At 39.3% G+C, this 20,804-nt stretch overlaps 1 protein-coding gene across 5 annotated transcripts in view; it reads left to right on the forward strand.

The window, feature by feature from the left end:
• The first annotated feature begins 3,119 nt into the window (after positions 1-3,119).
• Positions 3,120-20,804, forward strand: part of ARVCF (ARVCF delta catenin family member) — a 246,832-nt gene continuing 229,147 nt past the window's right edge. For 2 of the 5 annotated variants that reach the window (XM_058422876.1, XM_040081323.2), the window contains exon 1: positions 3,120-3,310. The gene's annotated coding sequence lies outside the window, so the exon portion shown is untranslated. The remainder of the gene's footprint in view (positions 3,311-20,804) is intronic. The other 3 variants (XM_058422879.1, XM_058422880.1, XM_040081324.2) reach the window with 2 other exon arrangements.

The following is a 20,804-nucleotide window of genomic DNA, read 5'->3' on the forward strand; positions in this document are numbered from 1 at the left end:
ACACCATAAAAGCCTGGAGTGCTCGTCCAGGTTCTAACACTGATAAGCACAATATACACAAGATGTGAAACAGTAATGAAAAGAATTTCCAGGGGTATATGGATGTCTTAGGTGGCTTGTGAGGCAAGACCTTCATCCTGGATACAGAAAACCTGGATACAGAAAGCCAATTGTCAGCTTTAGCACTGCTCTGGCATATGACATTGAGCAAGTTCATCTCAATGCTTTCCTTCTCCATCATCAACAATGGGATGATCGCATTGACCTTTGCAAGGTCTCTTGAGATTTACTGATGAAAATTACTGGGTATGATCATCATTATTTGTACTAGCCCTTCTGAAACACAGTAATAGATTGCGGTTATTACCTTGAGACATATAAACCTAGAATCTATTTATGCTTTCAGGTACAGAATTGTTATTTAAAGCAGTTATCTGATGACTAAATAGACAAATTTATACAAATCTCTGTTACATTGAAATTGGTAAAATGCATGCACATTAAATGTTATGTATTGATCTTTTGGCACTCTGCTTTAGTCTCAAAGTATAGATTCATCACTGTGACCAAAGATTGTTTAGCTTCTATGCTCAATACCCATTTAAAATATTCAGATGATAATCTGCATACCTTCAGCAGCAGTCATGTCTATGGGAAGAAGAAAGGCTTAAAACTTAACTGTGTTTTTTACTGTTTTGGGGTTTTTTTTCTATTTTTAATATGTATGGGAAGTAAGAATAAGTTCAGAGTCATTTAAAAAGCCTTTTAGGAGGCTGCACAAAATGAGTCCACGGCAAGAATTTGTGAATACTGGATTTGGTAGCCATTCTGTCTCTCCCTTTTATTCTTGTGTCTACCTTTTGTTCTGTCTAAACCAGCTTGGTTATTGTTGCCCCTTCTAGACCCTGTCCTAGGGGATCAGTGTATAGCTCCCATTGTTTGTCAAACTTGAAAAAGACTGATCCCAAGCAGGCTCCGATTCTCTAACCACTTTAAGAGAGTGGTACTGTCAGGGCAGAACCTTTCTTGGAGAAAGCTAAAATACAAGCAGAAGCTTGATGAAGGCTCGTAGAATTGTCCTGAGCTGGTTTCAAAAACTAAGAGAAATAGTCCTGACATTTGTTTAAAGAGTTTTTTATTTCGAGTGCTGGAATGCACATTATTTGGAATGCATAAAGCACATCTTGGATGGATTAAGTATCTTTTCTCTGAGAGGTCTCAAAAAGCAGCTTTAAACAGGAGACATCAGGGAGCCTGACAGTTTCCTAGAGATGGGTTTTTGCTCTGATCTAGTTTGGTATCTCTATGAATTGTACAGGTGACATAAGATACTTAGTAAATTTTGAAGCCTTATAAATGAGTAGATAATTCACAACTGTATACAAAATCATCTGCTGTGCCCAATAACTCATCCCAGTCCAGTAAATTGCATTTTTAATATAAAATGCAAGGAAATGCACCTGGAAAGAAAGAATGCAGGGATGGGGCTATCATGGCAGAAAAAGTACCTCAAAAAAGAATTCAGTTGTTAACTATTTCAGTGTGACCTCTCAGGGTAATACTACGGTAAACTGGATTACTCTAACCATTTACTGTATAAAATACAGAACATATAGGGAAGACAGGGGAGTGACACTGTCTTTGTCCACAGCACAGGGACACTGGAACACTGCACCACTTCTGGCACCCACGGTTAGGGAGGGAAGGAGGAAAAACACAGGAAATTATTCAAAGGAGTAGCATTAATGAAGGAGATAACACGATAAAAAATAGGGGCTTAAGAAGCTCAAGCTATTCAGGTTACCAAAGACAAAGCCGAGGTGTGACCATGGCAGCGCACAGACCACTGCAAACGCCGAGAAGGTCAACTTAGACAAATCCATGCGGATCGCGTGCCAGCATTACCTCGCTGCGCTGCACCTGACGGGCCCTCTGCCACAGCATTTCAGCCACCAGCTGGGCGCGCAGCCGCGGGGCGAACAGCTGTGCGAGGCAGCGTGCATTCCCGAGCGCAGAAACCCTCCGGCCGCGCAGCGGGGCGGGGGCACCCACGCAGGTAAGCGACAGAAATGCTCCTGCCGAGCACACACCGCCGGCGCCCCGGTCTCCCGCGATCGTAGCGGCCCCGCTCCCGCCCCGGGGCTGCGGCCGCTCCTCCGGCCACTCCCACCGCCCGCCGGGGCGGGGCCGCCGCTCTGTGACGGACAGGCCCTCGGGCCAATGGCGCGCGGCGCGGCCGGCGGCGCGCGGCGGCGGGGCGGGGCCGCGCCAATGGCGCTCCGGTTGCCGGGCGCGGTCGCGGCGGCGCCGTCCAATGGGAAAATTCGCGGCGCGCGGGAGGCGCGCGCCGGTTCGCGTGCAGCCGCAGGCGGGCGGCGCGGGCGCGCGCGGCGGCGCGGGCACGGCGCGCGGCCCCTCACGCCTCCCGCGCGCGGCCCCTCACGCCTCCCGCGCGCCTGCCCCCCAGGTGCGAGTGTTGAGGAATGTGCGCTGCTTGGGGAAAAAAGAAAAAAAAAAAAAAAAAAAAAGGAAAAAAAAAAAATAAGAAGGGGGGCGGCCGGTGGCATCGTGGTCTGGCCGAGCAATGCGCTCCCGTGTCCCCGCGGGCAGCTCCGGTTGTTTCCCGAGCAATAGTTTGGGTAGGGCGCGCGTCTTCCAGCCGTGTCCTTGGACCTTTTTCCTGAAGCGGCCTCGGGGCCGCCAGGAGCATCGTCAGCGGCCAAGCCGGGGTGCGGGAGCGGGGACCCCGCGGGCCCGATGGCAACGAGTCCATGTGCTCTCTAGAGAAGGGGAATTCCCTTGTGTGCTCCAAAAATCTCAGTAGAAAAGGTAAATGTAAGAAAAGGGTTAACAAGTACTTCCACCTCCCCCGCCTTCCTCCCCCCCCCCCCCCCCCCCCCCCCCCCCCCGTTGGATAAAGATGGTCTTGGATACCCTTTGTAAATAGGAATGTGGAGGTGGGAGGGGAAAATCAGCCCGGCTCCGACTACTCGGCTGCCTCGCTGGGTGAGCGGGCGGGAGGAGCTGGTGCAGCCCGGGCGCTCTCCCGGGGAACGCGCGGGGGACGGACGGGCACCCGCGGGGCGGGCACGGCGGGAGCGGCTCCTGCGCGGGGAGCCGGAGAGGAAGACAAGGGGCTGACATGCTGCCCGGCGGCTGCCGAGCGGTTTATTGAAGAGTTGGGGGGAGGTTCCCCTTTTCATTTCATTTTATTTTTTGTAAAACATTTTTCCTGGTTTTGTACACCGCCTCCTTGATGCCAGTAGCAGCAAGGAAAATAAGCTGAGGACGGAGAAATAAGACGGAGATGGTGAGCACATCGCTGGTTTGGGGGGAATGAATGAGGTTGCCGGGCTATTTTCTGTGAGGTTCTTGCAGGGTGTAGTACGTTTTGGGGTGATTTTGCATCACGAATCCGGGCTAGACTTCTTTGTTCGCTAAAGGTTGCTGGTTCAGGTTTAACAGCGTTCATCAGTTTATTGTGAGATGCGCAACGAGGAGTTGATGTATGCGAATGCCTGAATTACATACGCGAGCCACACACACAAGCAACCCCTAAACAAACCAACATTGTAATAATCCTGCAATATGATGGGCAGCTCGTATCATGGAGGGAAGTCATTGCTCAGGTTATTTGTGGCGTGCATAGGAGATGAGACTCTTTGTAGCAAAGACCAAACAAAACTAACCTATTTTTTCACACACGCGACATCCATTACAGACTTAAAAGCCAGAATTAGGGGTTGTTTTTTAATTTTCGCTTTCCCTGCAGTATTGAGGTCCACGGTTAAAATCTGACGTTTGTAGAAGTTGAAAAACTCTTTGAAATGTTCACTTCTAGTGAATGTGAAATTGTAAAGACTGTTTTTCTTGCTTTTTCTCTTTTTTTTTTTTTCATGTAGGCACTTGTTTGTGTATGTGAAAGGGGGGGAATCTGAAAACATGCACTTTGCTTGTTATGCTGTACTGTTGTGCCTTTAGGTAGGTCACAATGCAAAACGTGATTCACAGCATGTTAAAAAAAACCAAAACCTAAGCAGACTTTTTTTTTTTTTTTTTTTAATCAAGTGAAGACCTGTTATCGTACCAATAGCTTAAACCCTAAACACAAGTTTTGCGAGGGGGGAGGCGGGAAACAGCCTAGCTGATTTGTATTAATGGGAATACTTTATGGTAAAAAATCGTGTTCTAAATGACAGAATATTGACATTGGCTGATTGTAACTTCCTGTGGATAGGGTACTGCAATCTGCGGAATACAGTAGTCCTTTAAGGCTCCATAAATTTAGACATATTTTGTTTTCAAAATTGTGCAGGACTGCATGGTGCAGTAGTAAAATCTGAAATTTTAGTGATTTTAGAAACGTTGCGAGGCACTGCAAAAGAGAAAAAAAATGCAGCCTCGTATTAAACCTCCTGTGGAAAAAAAGGAAAAGGTTTGTTGTAATAAAGTAATACAGGGTATGCACGGTGACTAAAGTAACTGCAGGGGCTGGAGAGTTTGGAGTTTGTGTAGAAAAAATAACTTGTGAACTCTGCTGGGGTCTTCATCCTGGCAGGTGTTTGGATGGATGATTCTTAAATTTATTTTAAACAGCATCTCTGTCAATTCTTGTCTGAAATATTTAAATTTTATGCTCCATTAGGCAAATGGGTTTATCTTCCCATTGCTTGGCTAAGGGAATACATTAGGCAGGCATGGTGTGTAAGAACAATAGTTTGACTGCATAGTTTCACTGCATGATTTATCCTTGTGTATTGTTCAGAGATCATAGATGGTATTTTATTTGACATTGGTGATCTTTATAAAGCGGACTTTGCTCATTTTATTTTTCTGCCATAGTTGCTGTCAACATAAAAAGCTGAATTTCAATTAATATAAGCATAGTTTTGACCTACTGTTTGGCTAAAATAGATTAAAAACAATTCCCTTCTTTGAATTTCATCTATGAATTCAAAATCTCTGCAATTGATTTCAGTGTCAGAAAGTTTTTAATACTGGAAGAACCAGTAAGCTACAAATAGGGTGAGTTTCTCATTTTATTGACTTAGGACACTGTACTGGAAATGGCAAAATTCCTGCCTCTTGCTTATACTTCAATTTTTTTGCAAACTGTAGTTTAGATTAGATATCTTGTCCTGAACACCATCTGTATGCATACTACAGTTATATAAAACTAAGCTTCTGGACTTGATTTTATGTAATGCAACACATTATATCTGCAGTGCTTTTGGTGGATCTTGGGTAGTGTCAGAATTGATACACTGCAAGGAAAACCTGTTAGAATTCTTGTGCTACCAGGTTTATAGTTTGTTGCTCTTAATATTTTATTGTGAGAGTATAAATCATTGACACAGACATTGTAAACAAATGCTGTAGCAGCTTAGTGTGATTTTACATTTGGCTTGTATCTTTCCAGTTTAACCAGAGTATGCCAGTATTCTCTCAGGTGTGGGGGCATCCTAATAGCCATCACAGTTAACCTTCAAAGCAGTTAGGTCGATTTTTTTTTACTTTCTTGCCTGTCTCTGCAGAGTAAGGAGGAAAAGGCCAAACTCTAGGGTTACACCAGTATGGATGGACAAGGAATTTCACATGTGTTGTGTGCAGTTACCTTATTTAGACTTCATGTATGTCTCTTGGAAATTGGCAATGAGATTTTTAAGATGAAAATCCACCTGCTTTTAGAAGAAGTGTTCTTTCCATAATGCAAGACATTTAGAATATACATGTAACTTGACAAACATTTTCTTCAGGTAAGCACATTAGCAGAATCATGGGTTTATGCATTAAAGTAAGAACAGGGAGATTTTCCTAAATTTCAGGTAGGATGTGGTCTGCCTGTGAGCTGAAGCAAGGCAAGTGACCTGAGCATCTGAGAAAAGAAGCAATCAGCTTAGATAATGAAGTGGCTCTTATTTCCTTCAGCTAACTCGTGTAAAGCAAAGCCAACTGAAAAAAAACTGTGGTGCAAGTGTGTCTTCCACGTTTGTCCTTTTCACTCCTCCCCTTGCATTTCACAGGCAGTCCAAAACAAACTGAAAAGCTACTTCTGGTGCAGTCTGCTGAGGTTTTAGAGGTCTGTATTTTCTCCATTAGCTCAGGTCACATTTGTTTTAATTAGTATATAAGAGAATTCTAGTGAATCCAGTTCTTTTTGTGACTGGTTTTGTGCAACATTCTTAGAACAGACAGCTTAATTTAGTAATACCCAATCTTTTGAAAGCCTGACAGTCAACCCTCTGGCATAATTTCAAGTAGCATTTGGTGTGTTGTCTGTAAATGGCTAATCATTTAATAGTAAGTGGACAACATCTACTACTCATCATTAATGTATTTACAGTGATCAAATAAAATAATATTTTGGAGTCTTGATGAGACTCATTGATTGCCACTGTTTCAGGGTAGTCTGACATTTTGACCCACCAAAAGAAATACTTTTCTTGGAATATTAGTTAATCTTATGGATAAAAAATGTGTAAGATACCCAATAGGAATGTATATGTGGGTGGCATTTTTAAATACTTTAACCTTTTGTAGAGAATGCTTCAATTTAGTTAATGAAACTCATGTCTAGTTACTCCTCATTCCTACAAAGAATGTATATTTTCTTACAGTGTTGTCATTACTGGGAGCTTACCATTGTTGGAATGAATGTGTCTTTCTGAAAATAATGAATCTTAACTAAGGCAGAATTACACCCTTGAAGTGACTGGCTTCACTTTCTTTTAACAGGTTACTTTATCAAATTCTGTAAAAATTGACACTGCATTTATATATATTTTGCTTTGTAGTTACATGGGTTTTGTTCCATCTGGATAAACATCTGTGAAAGGTATCTTGGTCTGATTCTGCCAGTCTTAAGTCTGTACAGTCAACTGAAGTTAATTACCATGAGAAGTTGAGTGATTTTTGACTGTAGTCAAATACATATTTTGACTATCTGTTTAGGAAGAGTAAAATTTTAATATTTAGATCACAGATTCCAGACTAAGTGGTCCAAGAAGGTGATTCTCATCCACCACTTGCGTAGTGGTAGATGCTGCTGCTGGCGGTATTACAAGGTACTGAGATCCATTGAGAACATATGGGCAGTGCCTCTGTCTCACTCTCCAGTTTATACTGCTCTGGGAAAACCTTTCTGTTCCTGAGCTACATGCAGTATGCTTCATCTCTTCAGATATGATGGCTTTCTTAGACAATTTGGGATTTTTGTTCCATAAGGTCCTTGACTGGGTTGTCAAAATCTTCTGTGCATGCTTCAGTTGATGTTATTTATAGTTATGCTTTTTCTGCATCTCAGAGCACATGCATTTTGTTTCAGAAGCTGTGACAGGGTTTCCATGAGATACTGTGCAGATATACTCCAGTGCACCACTAATCTATTAGCTTCTGATTTGTAGGTCAGAGAGGAATTGAGATTTTGCTGTCTAAGCAGTATCATCTCTTTGCTGCTTCAGTGCTTACGTGACATCTCAAGTTGGCTGAAAATTAAAAGGACACTGTCAAGGTATCTTTCACAATTTCATTTTTATTATTTGTTTGCCTTGTTATTGCTATCATAAGCCATTGGAAACTTGAAGTCTAGTGCCTTAGCAACAGGCCTTTGTCCTGCAGAACAGGTACTGTTCAGCTGCTTATGGTTTATTTAAGAGTTGTGAAGCATTTACTGTCTTCTGAAATGCATTATTGAAGAATTACAGCTTAAACACTGCAAGCAAGTGAGAGGGAAGGAATGAGTAAATCAGGCTGGGGTAAGTGCTTACATTTTGTCGTTATGGTAAACTCAAGTTATTTATTATTTTCCTTATTTCTTTCAGAACCTAGTAATTTGGAGTCTAGAATTAGGCATCAGTGTTCCTTTGCGCTGTTATTCTTTAGAGTGGACTTTTCAGGGGATTGATACCAAGACTTGCATTCTGATTGGATGTACTTGGAATTACCTGATGAAGTAATCTGTGTAAGAATTCTTACAGCTGCAGTGATATTGACTGATTGAGGTACTGAGCAGTAGCTTTACAGGAGCTGGACTTTGTGTATCACAAACGCTTCTCTCTTTTTTTTTTTTTTTTTTTTTTCTCTGTAAGATTAGTTACCTTCCCCTGTTAATTTCTGCTCTCATAAAAGAAATAATTATGGGGGGGTTTACAGAAAAATGTTGCCCTAACTTGTTCCTGAATGAAAAAGTCTTTTATTAACTGATCTACATTCATTGCAATGTGAAGTTAGTGAAACTAGGCCTACTGTTTTCAGTAATTTAACTGTCTCTTCTTCATCTGCTCTGGTGGTGGAAGTTCTACCCATGAGTTGGAATGCCTCCATGGAACCTTCTCATTACACTAAAGGTTCTATATTTAATTTGGGTTATGTAGTGATAAAATTTTAAGTAACTGCTATTCAGAACACTGACAGAAATGATGGCACAGACTTCCTTACTGGATTATCCTGTTGGTGAGAAACTGTATTGTGATGTTTCACTGTCAGCAGTGTCCACAGCTACTGGATTCACAGCTTGCAGGGACTGACTGTATATAATGATATTGGATAGTCTAATTTTTGCAGGTTTTAAAGGGGAAAATTATACTCTTTTTAACAGCATGCAGAGTAGCAAAGCCTGCAGAGATTGCCCAGAGGAAAGCAAATTGCAGAGTGATTTAAAGTATAAAGTGTCAACTGTCTCGGGGAAGGACAATCTCAGATGTGACACTGAAGTTGGGGTAGCTACAATAACTTCAGGCATGTCAATTAGATGCTTGATTTAGAAAGGGCAGCCACTTCTGGCTGTGGATTAAGACAGCGGATGCAGACAGACTTCTCTGGAGAGTGATCCAGTCTACGAGGTTGAATCAAATCTTCTAACTGGCACTTTGTTAGCATCTCTTTTACGGGTATTTTATGGAGACTATCTTCCAAAATTAGGAATTTTAAAAATGGAAGTAATCTAGCATTCCTTCTACAGTTCATAATCTGATGCAAGGAAGCTTCAGTCATGTTCATCATTAAAGTGTCAATAACCACTCATAAAACTTTGATTCCTTTTTGCATAACAGTGCATGTATTCTAATGGTCCCACGGTATTAAAAACTGTTATTGTATGCAGGATCCATAAATTTAAAAGTTTTCTGGAATGTTTAAGACACATACTCTTTTGTCCTGAATAAGGATCACATTTGACTTTATTTTCTCGCTGTAACGTCAAGTGAAGGCTCAAACACAAATCCTAACTTAAACTAGCAGTGTTTGCTTCTTTGCACCACAGGCTCAGTCATGCCACGCTGGTATAACTTCTCATATTTTTAGACTGGTTCTTTTTTAATTCAGTATGACAATACAAGGAGTGAGTTATTGATGGCAGCTAAAGTGAGACCATTATGACTGTAATCAATAACATACCTGCATAGAATAACAACTACTACCAGGGACATATTTTGTATTGATTCAGAAATTTATGCTGTCTCCACTACACCCAGTCTGCTACTTCCATAATTTATGTAATAAAATTTCTACTTTAGAGAAGCTGTTACGAAGTTAAATACCAAGAAATGATGACATATCAAGATGTAAATTACATATTGAAGATTTTACTACGAGCAGAAATAGCACTTGCTAAATTCCTGTGGGTTCTGATTCAGGACCAAGGCACTTCCTTGCTGCAGGCTGGAGGATAATGGAAGTCAAAACCATGTTCCCTCTCCTGAAGCAGTATCTTAGGGGTGGAGGGTAAGGGGCTGTTTTTAATGTGGAAGATTATTGAATCATATAATCCGTAAGTTGGAAACCTCTGTAGGTTACCACATTTTTTTTCCAGTGTTTCATTGTGTTATGTTCCTTCAGGTGATAAAGCAGTCTTCAGCTTTTACAGACTACTTACTATGCTGATTGTAGGGTTTCTAAATCCCAACCCATGCTCATCTATCTAGTTGAAGGAACAACCACCTCATTTCATTTATGATGTCACAAACCACTTGCCACTGTTTTAGAAGTAGAGAAGCAGTATGATAACTCTGATTTTTAGGAACCTTAGTAAGGTTCTGAAGAACTAATGTTAAACAGATATGAAGCTTGTTTTATATATATATATATAAGAGGAACATGAGAGAATCTCAGTTATATATATAAATAATTTGATACCTTAGCTGAGACTTTCAGTGATCCGTTAGGAATTTAGGCCCAAACTCTTAATGGGATTTAGGCACCTAGTGCTGGTTTAATTCCATTATATTTCTTTACAATATTGTCACTGAAACCAAGGGTTTAGGAATCCTTTCAAAAGCTTAGATCACAGGTGTATAAACTTCCTAGGCTTGTTTCTTCCAGGTTTGTGTGATTGTTACACCTTTATTTTCAAATAAAGATGGATTGATTTTGTAAGATATATTGACATGTATATTTAAATTACTGCAACTATTTAAAAAATGCACTTAGAGATCAATATAAGAAAAATGTCAATCTCCACAGAGTACCAAACTTAAAGAAGCTCTGAGCATAAAACCTGATTTTTGATGTCAGTATATGTGAGTATTTATATCGCACATTTGGATTTGGAGGACACAGTTATTGAATAAACACAAGAGTTCCATGGTCTTTCTCACCGTTCTTGTTTAAAACTGCACTTTTGAAGGCAGTTAGTACATTCCAAAAACCTGAGAAAATAATCGAGGTACGTACAACACCGGTGAGTTTCAAAATACAAAGTTTCCATTTATACTGATGTAAACTGTGTAATTAAGTCCAATCTCTGATTGAGGTTGTATAATTCAGAGAATATTGAACATCCACACTTGCTTCAGGCTATCTATATTGCCCACAATTAAGCAGATGACTGCACAAATAAGGATAGGCATCCTTCCAACCAGTTCTAGCTATATTTAGCAAATTCTCCTCATTTCCCTCTCTGTAGGAGGGTGATGTTGGTAACCTTAACACTGGCCAAGAGAACTGTCAGTGTCTTAAACTCTGCCCTACAAGGTGTTTTGCCTTCCCCAATTGTTTTGACCTTGTATTTGCTCCCTTTCTTCTGGATTTACCATTTATATACCCTAAATGAAAAATTTGCTTTGCATTGTGCATCTGAATGTAGAAAGTAGTAGAAGGCCGTTCTCTGTGCCACAAGGGATTAGGAAGATCTTGAAAGTTTCACAAGTTAAAATGTTCTGAAATTCATTAAAGATACAACCAAGGCAAGAGAGCAATATGGAGAAATCTCCTTCTTATGGAAACCAAAGGTATAGCTGCTGTAATTTTTTACATCATTTTATGTATCGCTATTTCAAGAAGTACAGTAACTCATGTTAAAATGCAGTAGCCTTTCTATGTAGTATTACCTTTAGAAAACACAGAATTGGGCTGAGAGAAGTTCTGTAATTGGTTAGACATCTTAAGCATAAACAAGACTATGTATTGCTCATTACAGATTTTATTTTTTTTCTACTACAAGCTTACTACCTGTGCAATAATGAGTAAATACTGCTGTGTTTTGAAGGTGCAGTGTTTAGGCAAAGAAATTGGCTACTGATTGTGGCAGTGAAAGAACTTAACAGGTGCCAAATGCAGATGTGCCTGTCGCAGTAATGCAGTTGGGAAGAGGAGGCTGTCAGGCAGGGATTTGATGTATATGGGATTGAACTCTGTGATTCCACCAATGATGCAGAAAACAAGGCCTGAGAGAGAAGCCTTGATCAGTTAGAGTAATGCAGGGTATAGTTTGTCATGGTACCACAAAAACAGGGAAAGACTAATAAAAATCACAGGATAAACACAACTATTTCTTGTGAAAAGAGGTTGAAGTGTAGAGGAGAGCAGCTGGTCTCGCACAGGAGAGAGGGATACTTTAAAATTTTAAAAACTACTTTTTCTTTGATGTGCTAAACCAACATTTTAAAACTGTAAAAGCTTCAAAACCAGTAATATAGGTATTTCTGTTGTTTCAGAAATAGACAAACTCTGGAGCTGTAATCTCTAGGAAAAGTACTGATCTAACAGTTTCTGATTTTGGTTAAGTACGTAGGAATAAGGCATGTAGAGATTTCAGAAGCTTTAATGTCTACATGGTAGTTCAAGTAAGAAAACTAGAATTTGACGTAGTGTCTGATTTAAGTGAGCAGTCTTCTGTCTGTAATCTGTTAAGTACATCTGCATGTACCCAGGGGACTGCTATACAGAGGATATAATTATTTTGTTTACCATTTTGAGATTGATGTGAGTGGAATCAATACCAGTTACTTTGCTTTTCATTACTGAAGGCATCTGAAATGTTGACCAACCTTATCTTCCTTGTGTCAAACGGATCACAAAGCCCTTACATACACACCATTTGACCTTCTAGGACATTCTTCAAAGAACTGGCAGGCTTAGCATGTCACTTTTTTCCTCACTTGAAGAAATGAAATCTAATTAGGAGGATCCTACTAATACAATGTAGATACAGATTACAGGTGCACAGTGTGTGGAGAGCACAGAATGAAAATAGATGTAATGAAGAAGCCGGGGGAGGGGAAAGGCCCTGAAATAGGCTGACTTAATTATCAATCTTGTACTCTAAAATAAGAGACTTCAGTAGCTGCACTGATATGAAACATTTACAGCAAGTTGGAGAAAATTTTCTCGGGGCATTTTCTTCCAGAAAATATAAAATGAGAAAGGCATTATGCACGAATGCAACAGTTCCACAATTTTAGTATTGGAGATAAATACCTGATATTTATTTCCCTCTTCTTCATCCAGGTGTGGTTTGACTGGGTATACCTGAATTGCTTAAGTGCTTTAAGAGTGGAAGCATGAACAGAACTGACTTCTTGGGAAACCTCTGACATTTCACTGGCTGTTAACATTGTCCTTCTTACAGAAAATGTCGCTTGAGACATTTGTAACAGAGAACAAAAAAATATGCTTGTGCATGCCTGTCATTTCACATGAAATCAAGTGGCTGATTTCTGATAGAAATCTCAAGAGCATTGAGTTCGCACAAGTTTCTTACTGATCCCCCTCAGAATAACTGGTTTTTGACCATATTTTTTGAGGTGAGGAGTATTTATAGATTATCTGAGAGATGAACTATTTAAAATACCTTTGATGCAGTGAAATTAAGAGAAACTTACCAAGTGTGTACAAGACAAAATCCAACTGGTTTAAAGTAGGTGTAATATTATGACTAAACAAGAGAAAAAAAAAAAAGTGTGCTTGTTTTGTGTGTCCTTGTGTGACTGGGGAATTTAGAGCAGTCATTAGAAGATGAAGGAATCCAACTCTCTGCATTATTGGACCCAGAGGCCATACTGTGTGATTACTAATGCATGCAGGCATGGTCAATAAATTTCATGGTTATACATCTCATTGTCATTTTTGGAGCTCGTTGATTTAAGCAGCTTGCGCTGATCAGGAATATTACAACAGGCAAGCACAGCCTCATATGCTGACAGGTACAAAGTGAAGTCTTAACTTCAATCAAAAACTGAGGAAGAATTTGCTGTTAAGTGTGAACTGAATGCTGGAGCAAGCTGGCCAGAGATTGTAGAGATCATGTTCCTGGAGATTTTCAAAACCTGACTGGAAAAGATCCTGAGCACCTTGCTCAAATTGACTCTGCTTTGAGTAGGGGAGTTGCCAGGTGATATCCAGGGGTATTTCCAGTCTCAGCTGTTCTGTGTCTACTGTGCAAAAAGCAGAATAGTAGTTCCAGGATTGCAAAACAATCTCCCTTTATGTTTCTCCCCATTTGGGATAAGGCATCAGTGAATGTCCCCTTGCCTGTGCTGGCTGTGCAGGGGGAGCTGATTCAGGCTGGGATGTGCCTGCAGCTCTGAGGGCACCATTAGTAACTGCATTTATGAGATCGCAGTTTGTGTTTTTTAACCAACTCTGTTGTATGTATTTAAATTAACCTTTCAGGTCAAACTTCTGCCATTAGTGCAGTCAGGAATTTTGAGAGGTTCATTCAAATTTAACGCTTCAACTGCCACTTTATACAGCTGGTTTCAAAGCATATTGACTTATATTGAACATAATCTTCTAATGAGTTTTGTTTTTGCCAGGAAATACATGTTTCTTCCATTGTCTTGTTTGGTTCTATTTTGTACTTTGTGAGTAATATTTGCAATTACTTTTCTACAGTACCATGTTGGTAACAGCAGCAGGAAGCCGTAGTTAGCTCAGCTGGAACATTTTGGCTTCTGGAGTTCTTGTTACTGCATTCAGAGTAAGAAATAACTGCCTGCTTATCTTTGTGGTGTTTGGATACTCTTATCCCATTTTTTGTTCGGTATTTATTGGTTTGACTTAAGACAGCTGATAGGAATAGCAAATCCAAGTTGATAGTCACAGATATTGTCTGGCATTGGCATGTTTGTAACTAGGAAGATGAAAACAATGTGCAGTAAGTATTTTGGACAGGCTGAAAAAGTTGCTAAAATATTTAATAATTGTCCTGCCTGCTAGACTGGATAAACAAAGTGAAAATTATTTCCTTTTATTTGTGCACATTTTTGAAGAGCCTCAGAATTGCTGTGGTGGTGTATTGAGCTATATATCTGTCTGCTCAGTGCTTTTGTGGACATATTTCATATTACCTGTGACTTCGTCAGAGCAGTGTTCCTGTGGAGAACATGTCCAGTGGCAGTCGTGGGACTGGGAGAGCTGTGCTCAGTTTGCTCCTCAGCAACTGGTCTGCATTGAAGCACCTTGAGGACATATTTATAATATTAAAATAAAGGTGCTTAGCCTTTGTTTAAAATCCTGTCTCTCTGGAAACAGGTTACCTAACGAGCATGTTTTACTCGTCTCATGAGGACAAAGCGTGAACTGTTAAATTTGTGGCAGCAAAATGAAACCATTTTTGAACCAAGTCATCGTTTTCAGCATCAATAGAAGGTCATGCCGTTGTCAGCTGGCGTTGGTTCAGCGTGAGGTTCCAGTCAGAATTGGCTGCATTATGCTTAGAGCTGCTCTTTATGAGACCTTCACCCCTTTGGAGCTGCTGCCATGGTGGGTCTCTTGAATATTTATAAGAAAGTATGACGAGACTCCTTGCTGCAGTTGGAGTGTAGACTCGTTAGTTCTCGTCTGGCAGGACGAAGCTTGGTCAAGCTCATGACAGACTCTACTTCCATCATTTCTTCTCTGCTTACTGTTGTGTGTTAAGTCACGGTACTGATTTAAGTTCAAAATACAACTCCACTTGTACTACTACAGTAGTTTCAAGGTTGGCTTGGTTCCTGAGAAATTCAGACCTTATGGGACCTGGAGTTTGGCAGACAAAACTTTTTAACAAGGTTACGAGTGAAAGCTGGAAAGCTTGTTCTCTTGCTCTGCTGCTTGACTTAACTAATGTTTTACTCATCTGTTGTGTACAGAGATCCAAAATCACACTGAATCCACACCCCTTGCAATTTTAAAAATATGACATTGCAAAAAGTTAGGGATCTGTTTTAATAGTAGGTGATTGTTCTCATTAAAAATTTTTACAGTACACTTGAATTTCTCTTCCTATGAACATCTTCAGATGCTGGATACTTTTTAAAAAGAGGCCCTAATTTTCCGCTTGTTTTGAGAGAAGCTTCTCAAATGGCTCATACAGGATTGACTTACTCAATTAAAAATTATTTTAGAAGTGCAGTTTAGGATTTGTTGCTGTGTTTTAACATATTATCAAGCTACTAGTTCCAGTTTTTCAAGATATATTATCCTACTGATGTCTGTTTAATATTATTTCTGATTATTATTATAACTGCATTTCTTTTGGTTTGGAGGAAATTGTGTGTTCTTTCTTTGGAAAAATGTTTTTAAAAGGGCAAACATTGGCAAGATTTTGCTTCTGACCTCTGGTTTGAATTGCTCATCAGGGAAAGTGAATTGCTAATAAAAATGAAACTTTTGAGGAAAATTCTTGCCTGAGGTTGGATTTGTACTGATTCAACACATTTTTTATGATTAGACCATCTCCCTCAGTGCTGTTTCTGGAACAATGTGACCCTTTTAATGAATTTTATTTTGTGACAAACTGAATTTCCATGTACGTGCTCTACTTGCTTGAGTGTTTCATGTTTGTGATATGGTTTCTCCTTTGTTCTGCAGCACTTAAAAGCATTTACTTATCAGAGTTGAACATGAATAAAGCATCCTGTTAGTAATTAGCTAGATTTTCATTGTGTCATCCTAAAGGCTGTAGTATTACTGTATCGAGGCATAGTGTTGTCTTACAACTTGTAAATTATGAAATGAAACATAAAATATACTGTGGTTATGACACTTGGGGAGAAGATACAGATTTGGGGAGGCAGCCAAATGCTGACTTGCTTACAATAATTGGGGAACAAACCCCAGAGTCTTCCTTCATAAAAACAGTCTGCCAGTAGTTGTGTTCATATTTTTTAGGTCACTTAAAAATCAGTTTCTCAGATATAAGAAGCTGTTTTTCCCACTGAGTTCACACACGCCCTTTGTGGATCTGAGTGTTAAGTTTTGTCTGGTATTAGTCAGTTCAGGTGAGGCCTTGTGGGTGAGCACTGTTCCTCCAGAACAGTAACTCTCCCAACAAAACAACTCCTAATTATTTGTGAGATTCACTACTTAAATCACTTCTGTAAATCTCTCTCTGTCAGTGTGGCTGCCCTAGTAATCCAGTGTAACCAGCAGTAGAAGGGGCAGTGGCCAGTAGTGCTTTGGCATTGTAGTGCTATAGCTACACTTGGGCATTTATTGATCAATTGATTGATTTATATACTAATTCCAATCACATGATTTTTGGATTTTATGACCCAAAGCTTTCAGTAGAAACTTTTCCACATGCTAGAGTATTCAAACTAGATAGACATTTTTCAGCCTTGAACTTTGATTTTGGGAAGTAGGAACTCTAGAGACTGATGAAAGCCTTAACTTCAGCTGTTTTGAACTAGGGGTAGCAGTGCAGTTTTGGCAGGTGTTTGAGCTGTGAGTTGTCTCATTCCTCAGGTGAACAAGCCACTTGTCACATTAGTTACAGAGTTTGTTCAGAGTTTGATCTGCTTCTTATGTTTTCCAGGGATATTCATAACTGAGTTGTGCTTTATAAGCAAAGGGAGGGGCCTAACAACTCACCTGAAAGGGTGGTAAGAGTTGGGTGGTAAAATTTCTTAGGTATATTTGTATTTCTTTCATTATTACATGTGTCTGTGTGTATGAAATCTAGAAAGCAAAATTGTCTGGAACAGTAAGTAGAAAGATTAAAAATGTAGCAGTGTCACAGTTGACATTCATTAGCCAACAGTAAAGTGATAAAAGGCTAAATTCTTTTTATAGTAACAGCCTGTAAGTGACCTTTCTCTCAAACAGAAGGACTTTTGAATTGAGTGTGGCTAAAATATGCAAGAGTTTGAATTAGCCTGCTTGGAATACCAAATCACCAAATAAAAAAATGTTTGTTATAATCAAAATGTAGAATAATCAACTGCATATAATGTAGCTAATAATAAAGCATCCAAAAATTTATAAATGGGCCTTGTCAAGATGTTTTGTTCTGCTGCTGTCTGGCTTTTAGACAGGAGGTGAACTGACTTTCCCACCTCCTGACTGCCCTTTCTCAGCCCCTCAGTTTTGTGTTCAGCTGTACAGCCAGATTTCGTTTGGGGTTGTTCGCGGAGCTCTCTGTGCAGAAATCTAGCACAGGAATGTTGCACCGTTCTGAACTCAGTGTTTACCTGCAGGCACGGTGAGGTGTGGGCCTTGCTGCCCCACCTCCTCCATGCTGTGAGAGAAGGGTCCTTGGCAGAGCAGCACAGTCAGCGTAGGCAAAGAGAAAGCAACTGAATCATTTGTATGGCTTTCACTGCTCTGAGAAGTCATTCCTGAGACCTAACCAGGCAGAAGCTTCCTTACACAAGGAAAAGTCATTTACATTGGGAGAAAGGAAGATAATTTAAAAAAAATGGTCTCTTCAATGACTAAAACCAGAAGACAGCTGTACTTAATAAATGAATAAAATTGATTGAATAATTCAAACTTCTGAAAGCTTTCATTTCTTTTTATTAGTCTCCTTTTAAATTTATTTTAGGGAAAGTAGATTTTTGGGTACAAGATGGGGTTACAGTTTGCCTAGTTCAAGCAAAACTGAAAGCTACGGCTTCTGAATATCCTAAGGAATATAAAAGAGGTGGGAGATTTCTTAGGGGATTTTTCACTATAATAGTCAGCCTGAGGTGAAATTTGTAGTATTTAGAGCAGAGGAAGTTTATTGTAGGGGTGAAAGGGAATAAAGAGACAGGAATAGAATCTCTTACCAAACAGCCTCACTACTAGTTCAAAATTAGGTAGAAAGGTATCAGGCCATCAAATGAATGCTGTTTGAAGAGACATGACAAACATGTATCAGTTTTATTCTGCTGTGTATTTGTGAAGGAAAGGAATGTACAGCTCTGAAAATCCTCCTGCTTCTTCTACACTGAAGTTCTAATTGTGCTATCATTACCAAAGGATTTTTTTACAGAGTTCGTGTCTAAGACTGATATCTTGTTTCAGAAGTGAGGTACTCTCTGTATTCCTTTTAAAGAGTGTGTCACCCTTAATCAGGAGAGCCATACATTTTCAGAATGATGGTGCTTTCAATTTATTGCTTGTCAGCCCTAAAGAATGCTAGTCATTTTCTTTACAAGTGCAACTCATTGACTGAGACTGCTAACTTATAAAGCAATTTTAGGTTTATTTTGATTGGTTATTGGTTTGTGGCTTTTAATGATGAGATTGAATTGCATTTCTGTGCAATAGACATTGTGGTGGAAAATCTGGAAAGTTGGAGCCATTTGGAACTGCTCTTACTCCCACTGAGGTCAGCAGTAGCATTTCTGTGGCTTTCAGTGGGAGTAACATTATACTGTCTGAATGTGAAGACTTTTCTTTCAAAAAACACTTACAATAGTCTGCTTTAGTCAGGGTCACATGAAAACTAAATAACTATTGTACTACTTTTTTATGGAAAAAAGGTATTTATGGTATTATACTAAAAAAAAAGGTATTTTAAATTTATTTATGTTATTGTCTATTATATTGGGAGTAGATTTGAATAGACTGAGTGCCTTCTCACAAGGCAGGGAATGTTGCAGGATGAATCCTTCCAGGTATTAATGGTCATGTAAACAGGGAATCTGGATTGGAGAGGAAGTGTCATCTCCTGAGTACATGTAGTTTTCAAAACTATGTATTAGTTCTCAACTTTTTATTAAAAGTTAATTATTATTAGTGGCATTTTCATGGATGTCACTGAAGAAAAAGGTTATTTTCTACAAAGGTGAACATTTCAAAAAGTGAGATGCTATGTTTGCTGTGCAATAACTATCATAAGATTGGTTTTCAAGCCCCTCTATAAGAATGTTATTACAAGTGAAATTGGAATAAAAGCTTCTAGCCCAAGGTTGACCAGAAATGATTTCTGAAGCATGAAAAATAAGTGTCTTTTCAGAAATTAATACTTGTCATTTCCAGAGCTGTAGTTGTGTGATTTAAATGGTCTGTTTTGCTTGCAGTATGCAAAATGGAGTTGATTTGAACTGTGTTCCAGACTGCCAGATTTCAGACCTCAGCCATCCAGAATGAGTGTTTTTAAGTTCTTAGAAACATTTTTTTTTCCCTTGTAGTTAATTTTCTTTCCCTAATCCATTGCTTGTAGATTTATGGCTGCTTTTTTTGGGTCTCTACCATATTTTCTGGAATGATCAACAGTGATGAATTAATCTTAATTGGTGGATTACTATACATTAATCAAACTCTTACTTAATGTTCTTGATATTTCTTGTGAGTAAGCTATTTTTTTAGAACATTGTCTGTAGTTAAGTTTATTAAATTAAGACTTGAGCATTTAAGAGTCTTTGTCACATATGGGAAGCACAAGATATGACCCAAATACTCAAATTACCCAAAGTTAGCATTTTTTTTAATAAGCATTTGCAGCACAAACAAAGCTGAACTAAGTAATTTTAGAAAGGAATTTCCCCTCCATATAGTGTACATTATATGTATATGTTAATTAGGGATTTTTCATCTGTAGCTCTTGGAAATTATTTTTATCTGGTTTATCTATTTATCTTGAAGGGGACATTTTACTATTGTTTCTGCATGACATGGTTTACAAACTAAGTCTGGTGACTTCGTGTTGTGTGCCTGAGAATTTACCTCTACATGTTTATCTTTACTTAATCATCATACAAGTCTTTGAGAATTGCTGTTGAGTCCTAATTTTGCCTTCATTGTTATCCACATCATTGTAGTGCCTTTGGTGGTGTTGAATAGATTTTTTTAAAAGTACATTGGATTTTAATGTACAATATGCATGGATTTAATAAATTTTAACTTGGGAGCATTAGAACTACTGAAATACTGATTACTGAAACAGGAGGATTTTTTTTTGTAGGGTGTCTACTAAATGTTAGCAAAATTCTTAACCTCTCTGAAGTAGAATTTCATTGAATTGCCTTGCTAAAGTTGCCCTTAAAAGTCTGTATGATGCATCAAGTGCTACCCTCCTTTCTGCTTCATGGCTTGGAGGAAACCTTCTTCATCTGAAATGCATTAGTATTCAATACCTGGATGCTTTTCTGGACTCAAAGGACTGATAACCTGGGCTGATTTGGGGTTAGCATGTATGCTGATGTATACCTGTCAATGGAGCTGTACCTCTTTGCACACATTAGTATTGAAAACAAGTATGTAACTTGTGATGCTTGAGATCTAACTGCCAGTGTTTGTGTTCTGGTCAAACATGCGATGCAGCTCTCCTGCCATGTCTCTGCTGGCATATTCCCAGATGCCATACCAAATTTCCCCATATGGATCCGATGAGGAGA

This window comes from Hirundo rustica, chromosome 17 (assembly GCF_015227805.2).
Source record: "Hirundo rustica isolate bHirRus1 chromosome 17, bHirRus1.pri.v3, whole genome shotgun sequence".
NCBI classification, from domain to species: domain Eukaryota; kingdom Metazoa; phylum Chordata; class Aves; order Passeriformes; family Hirundinidae; genus Hirundo; species Hirundo rustica.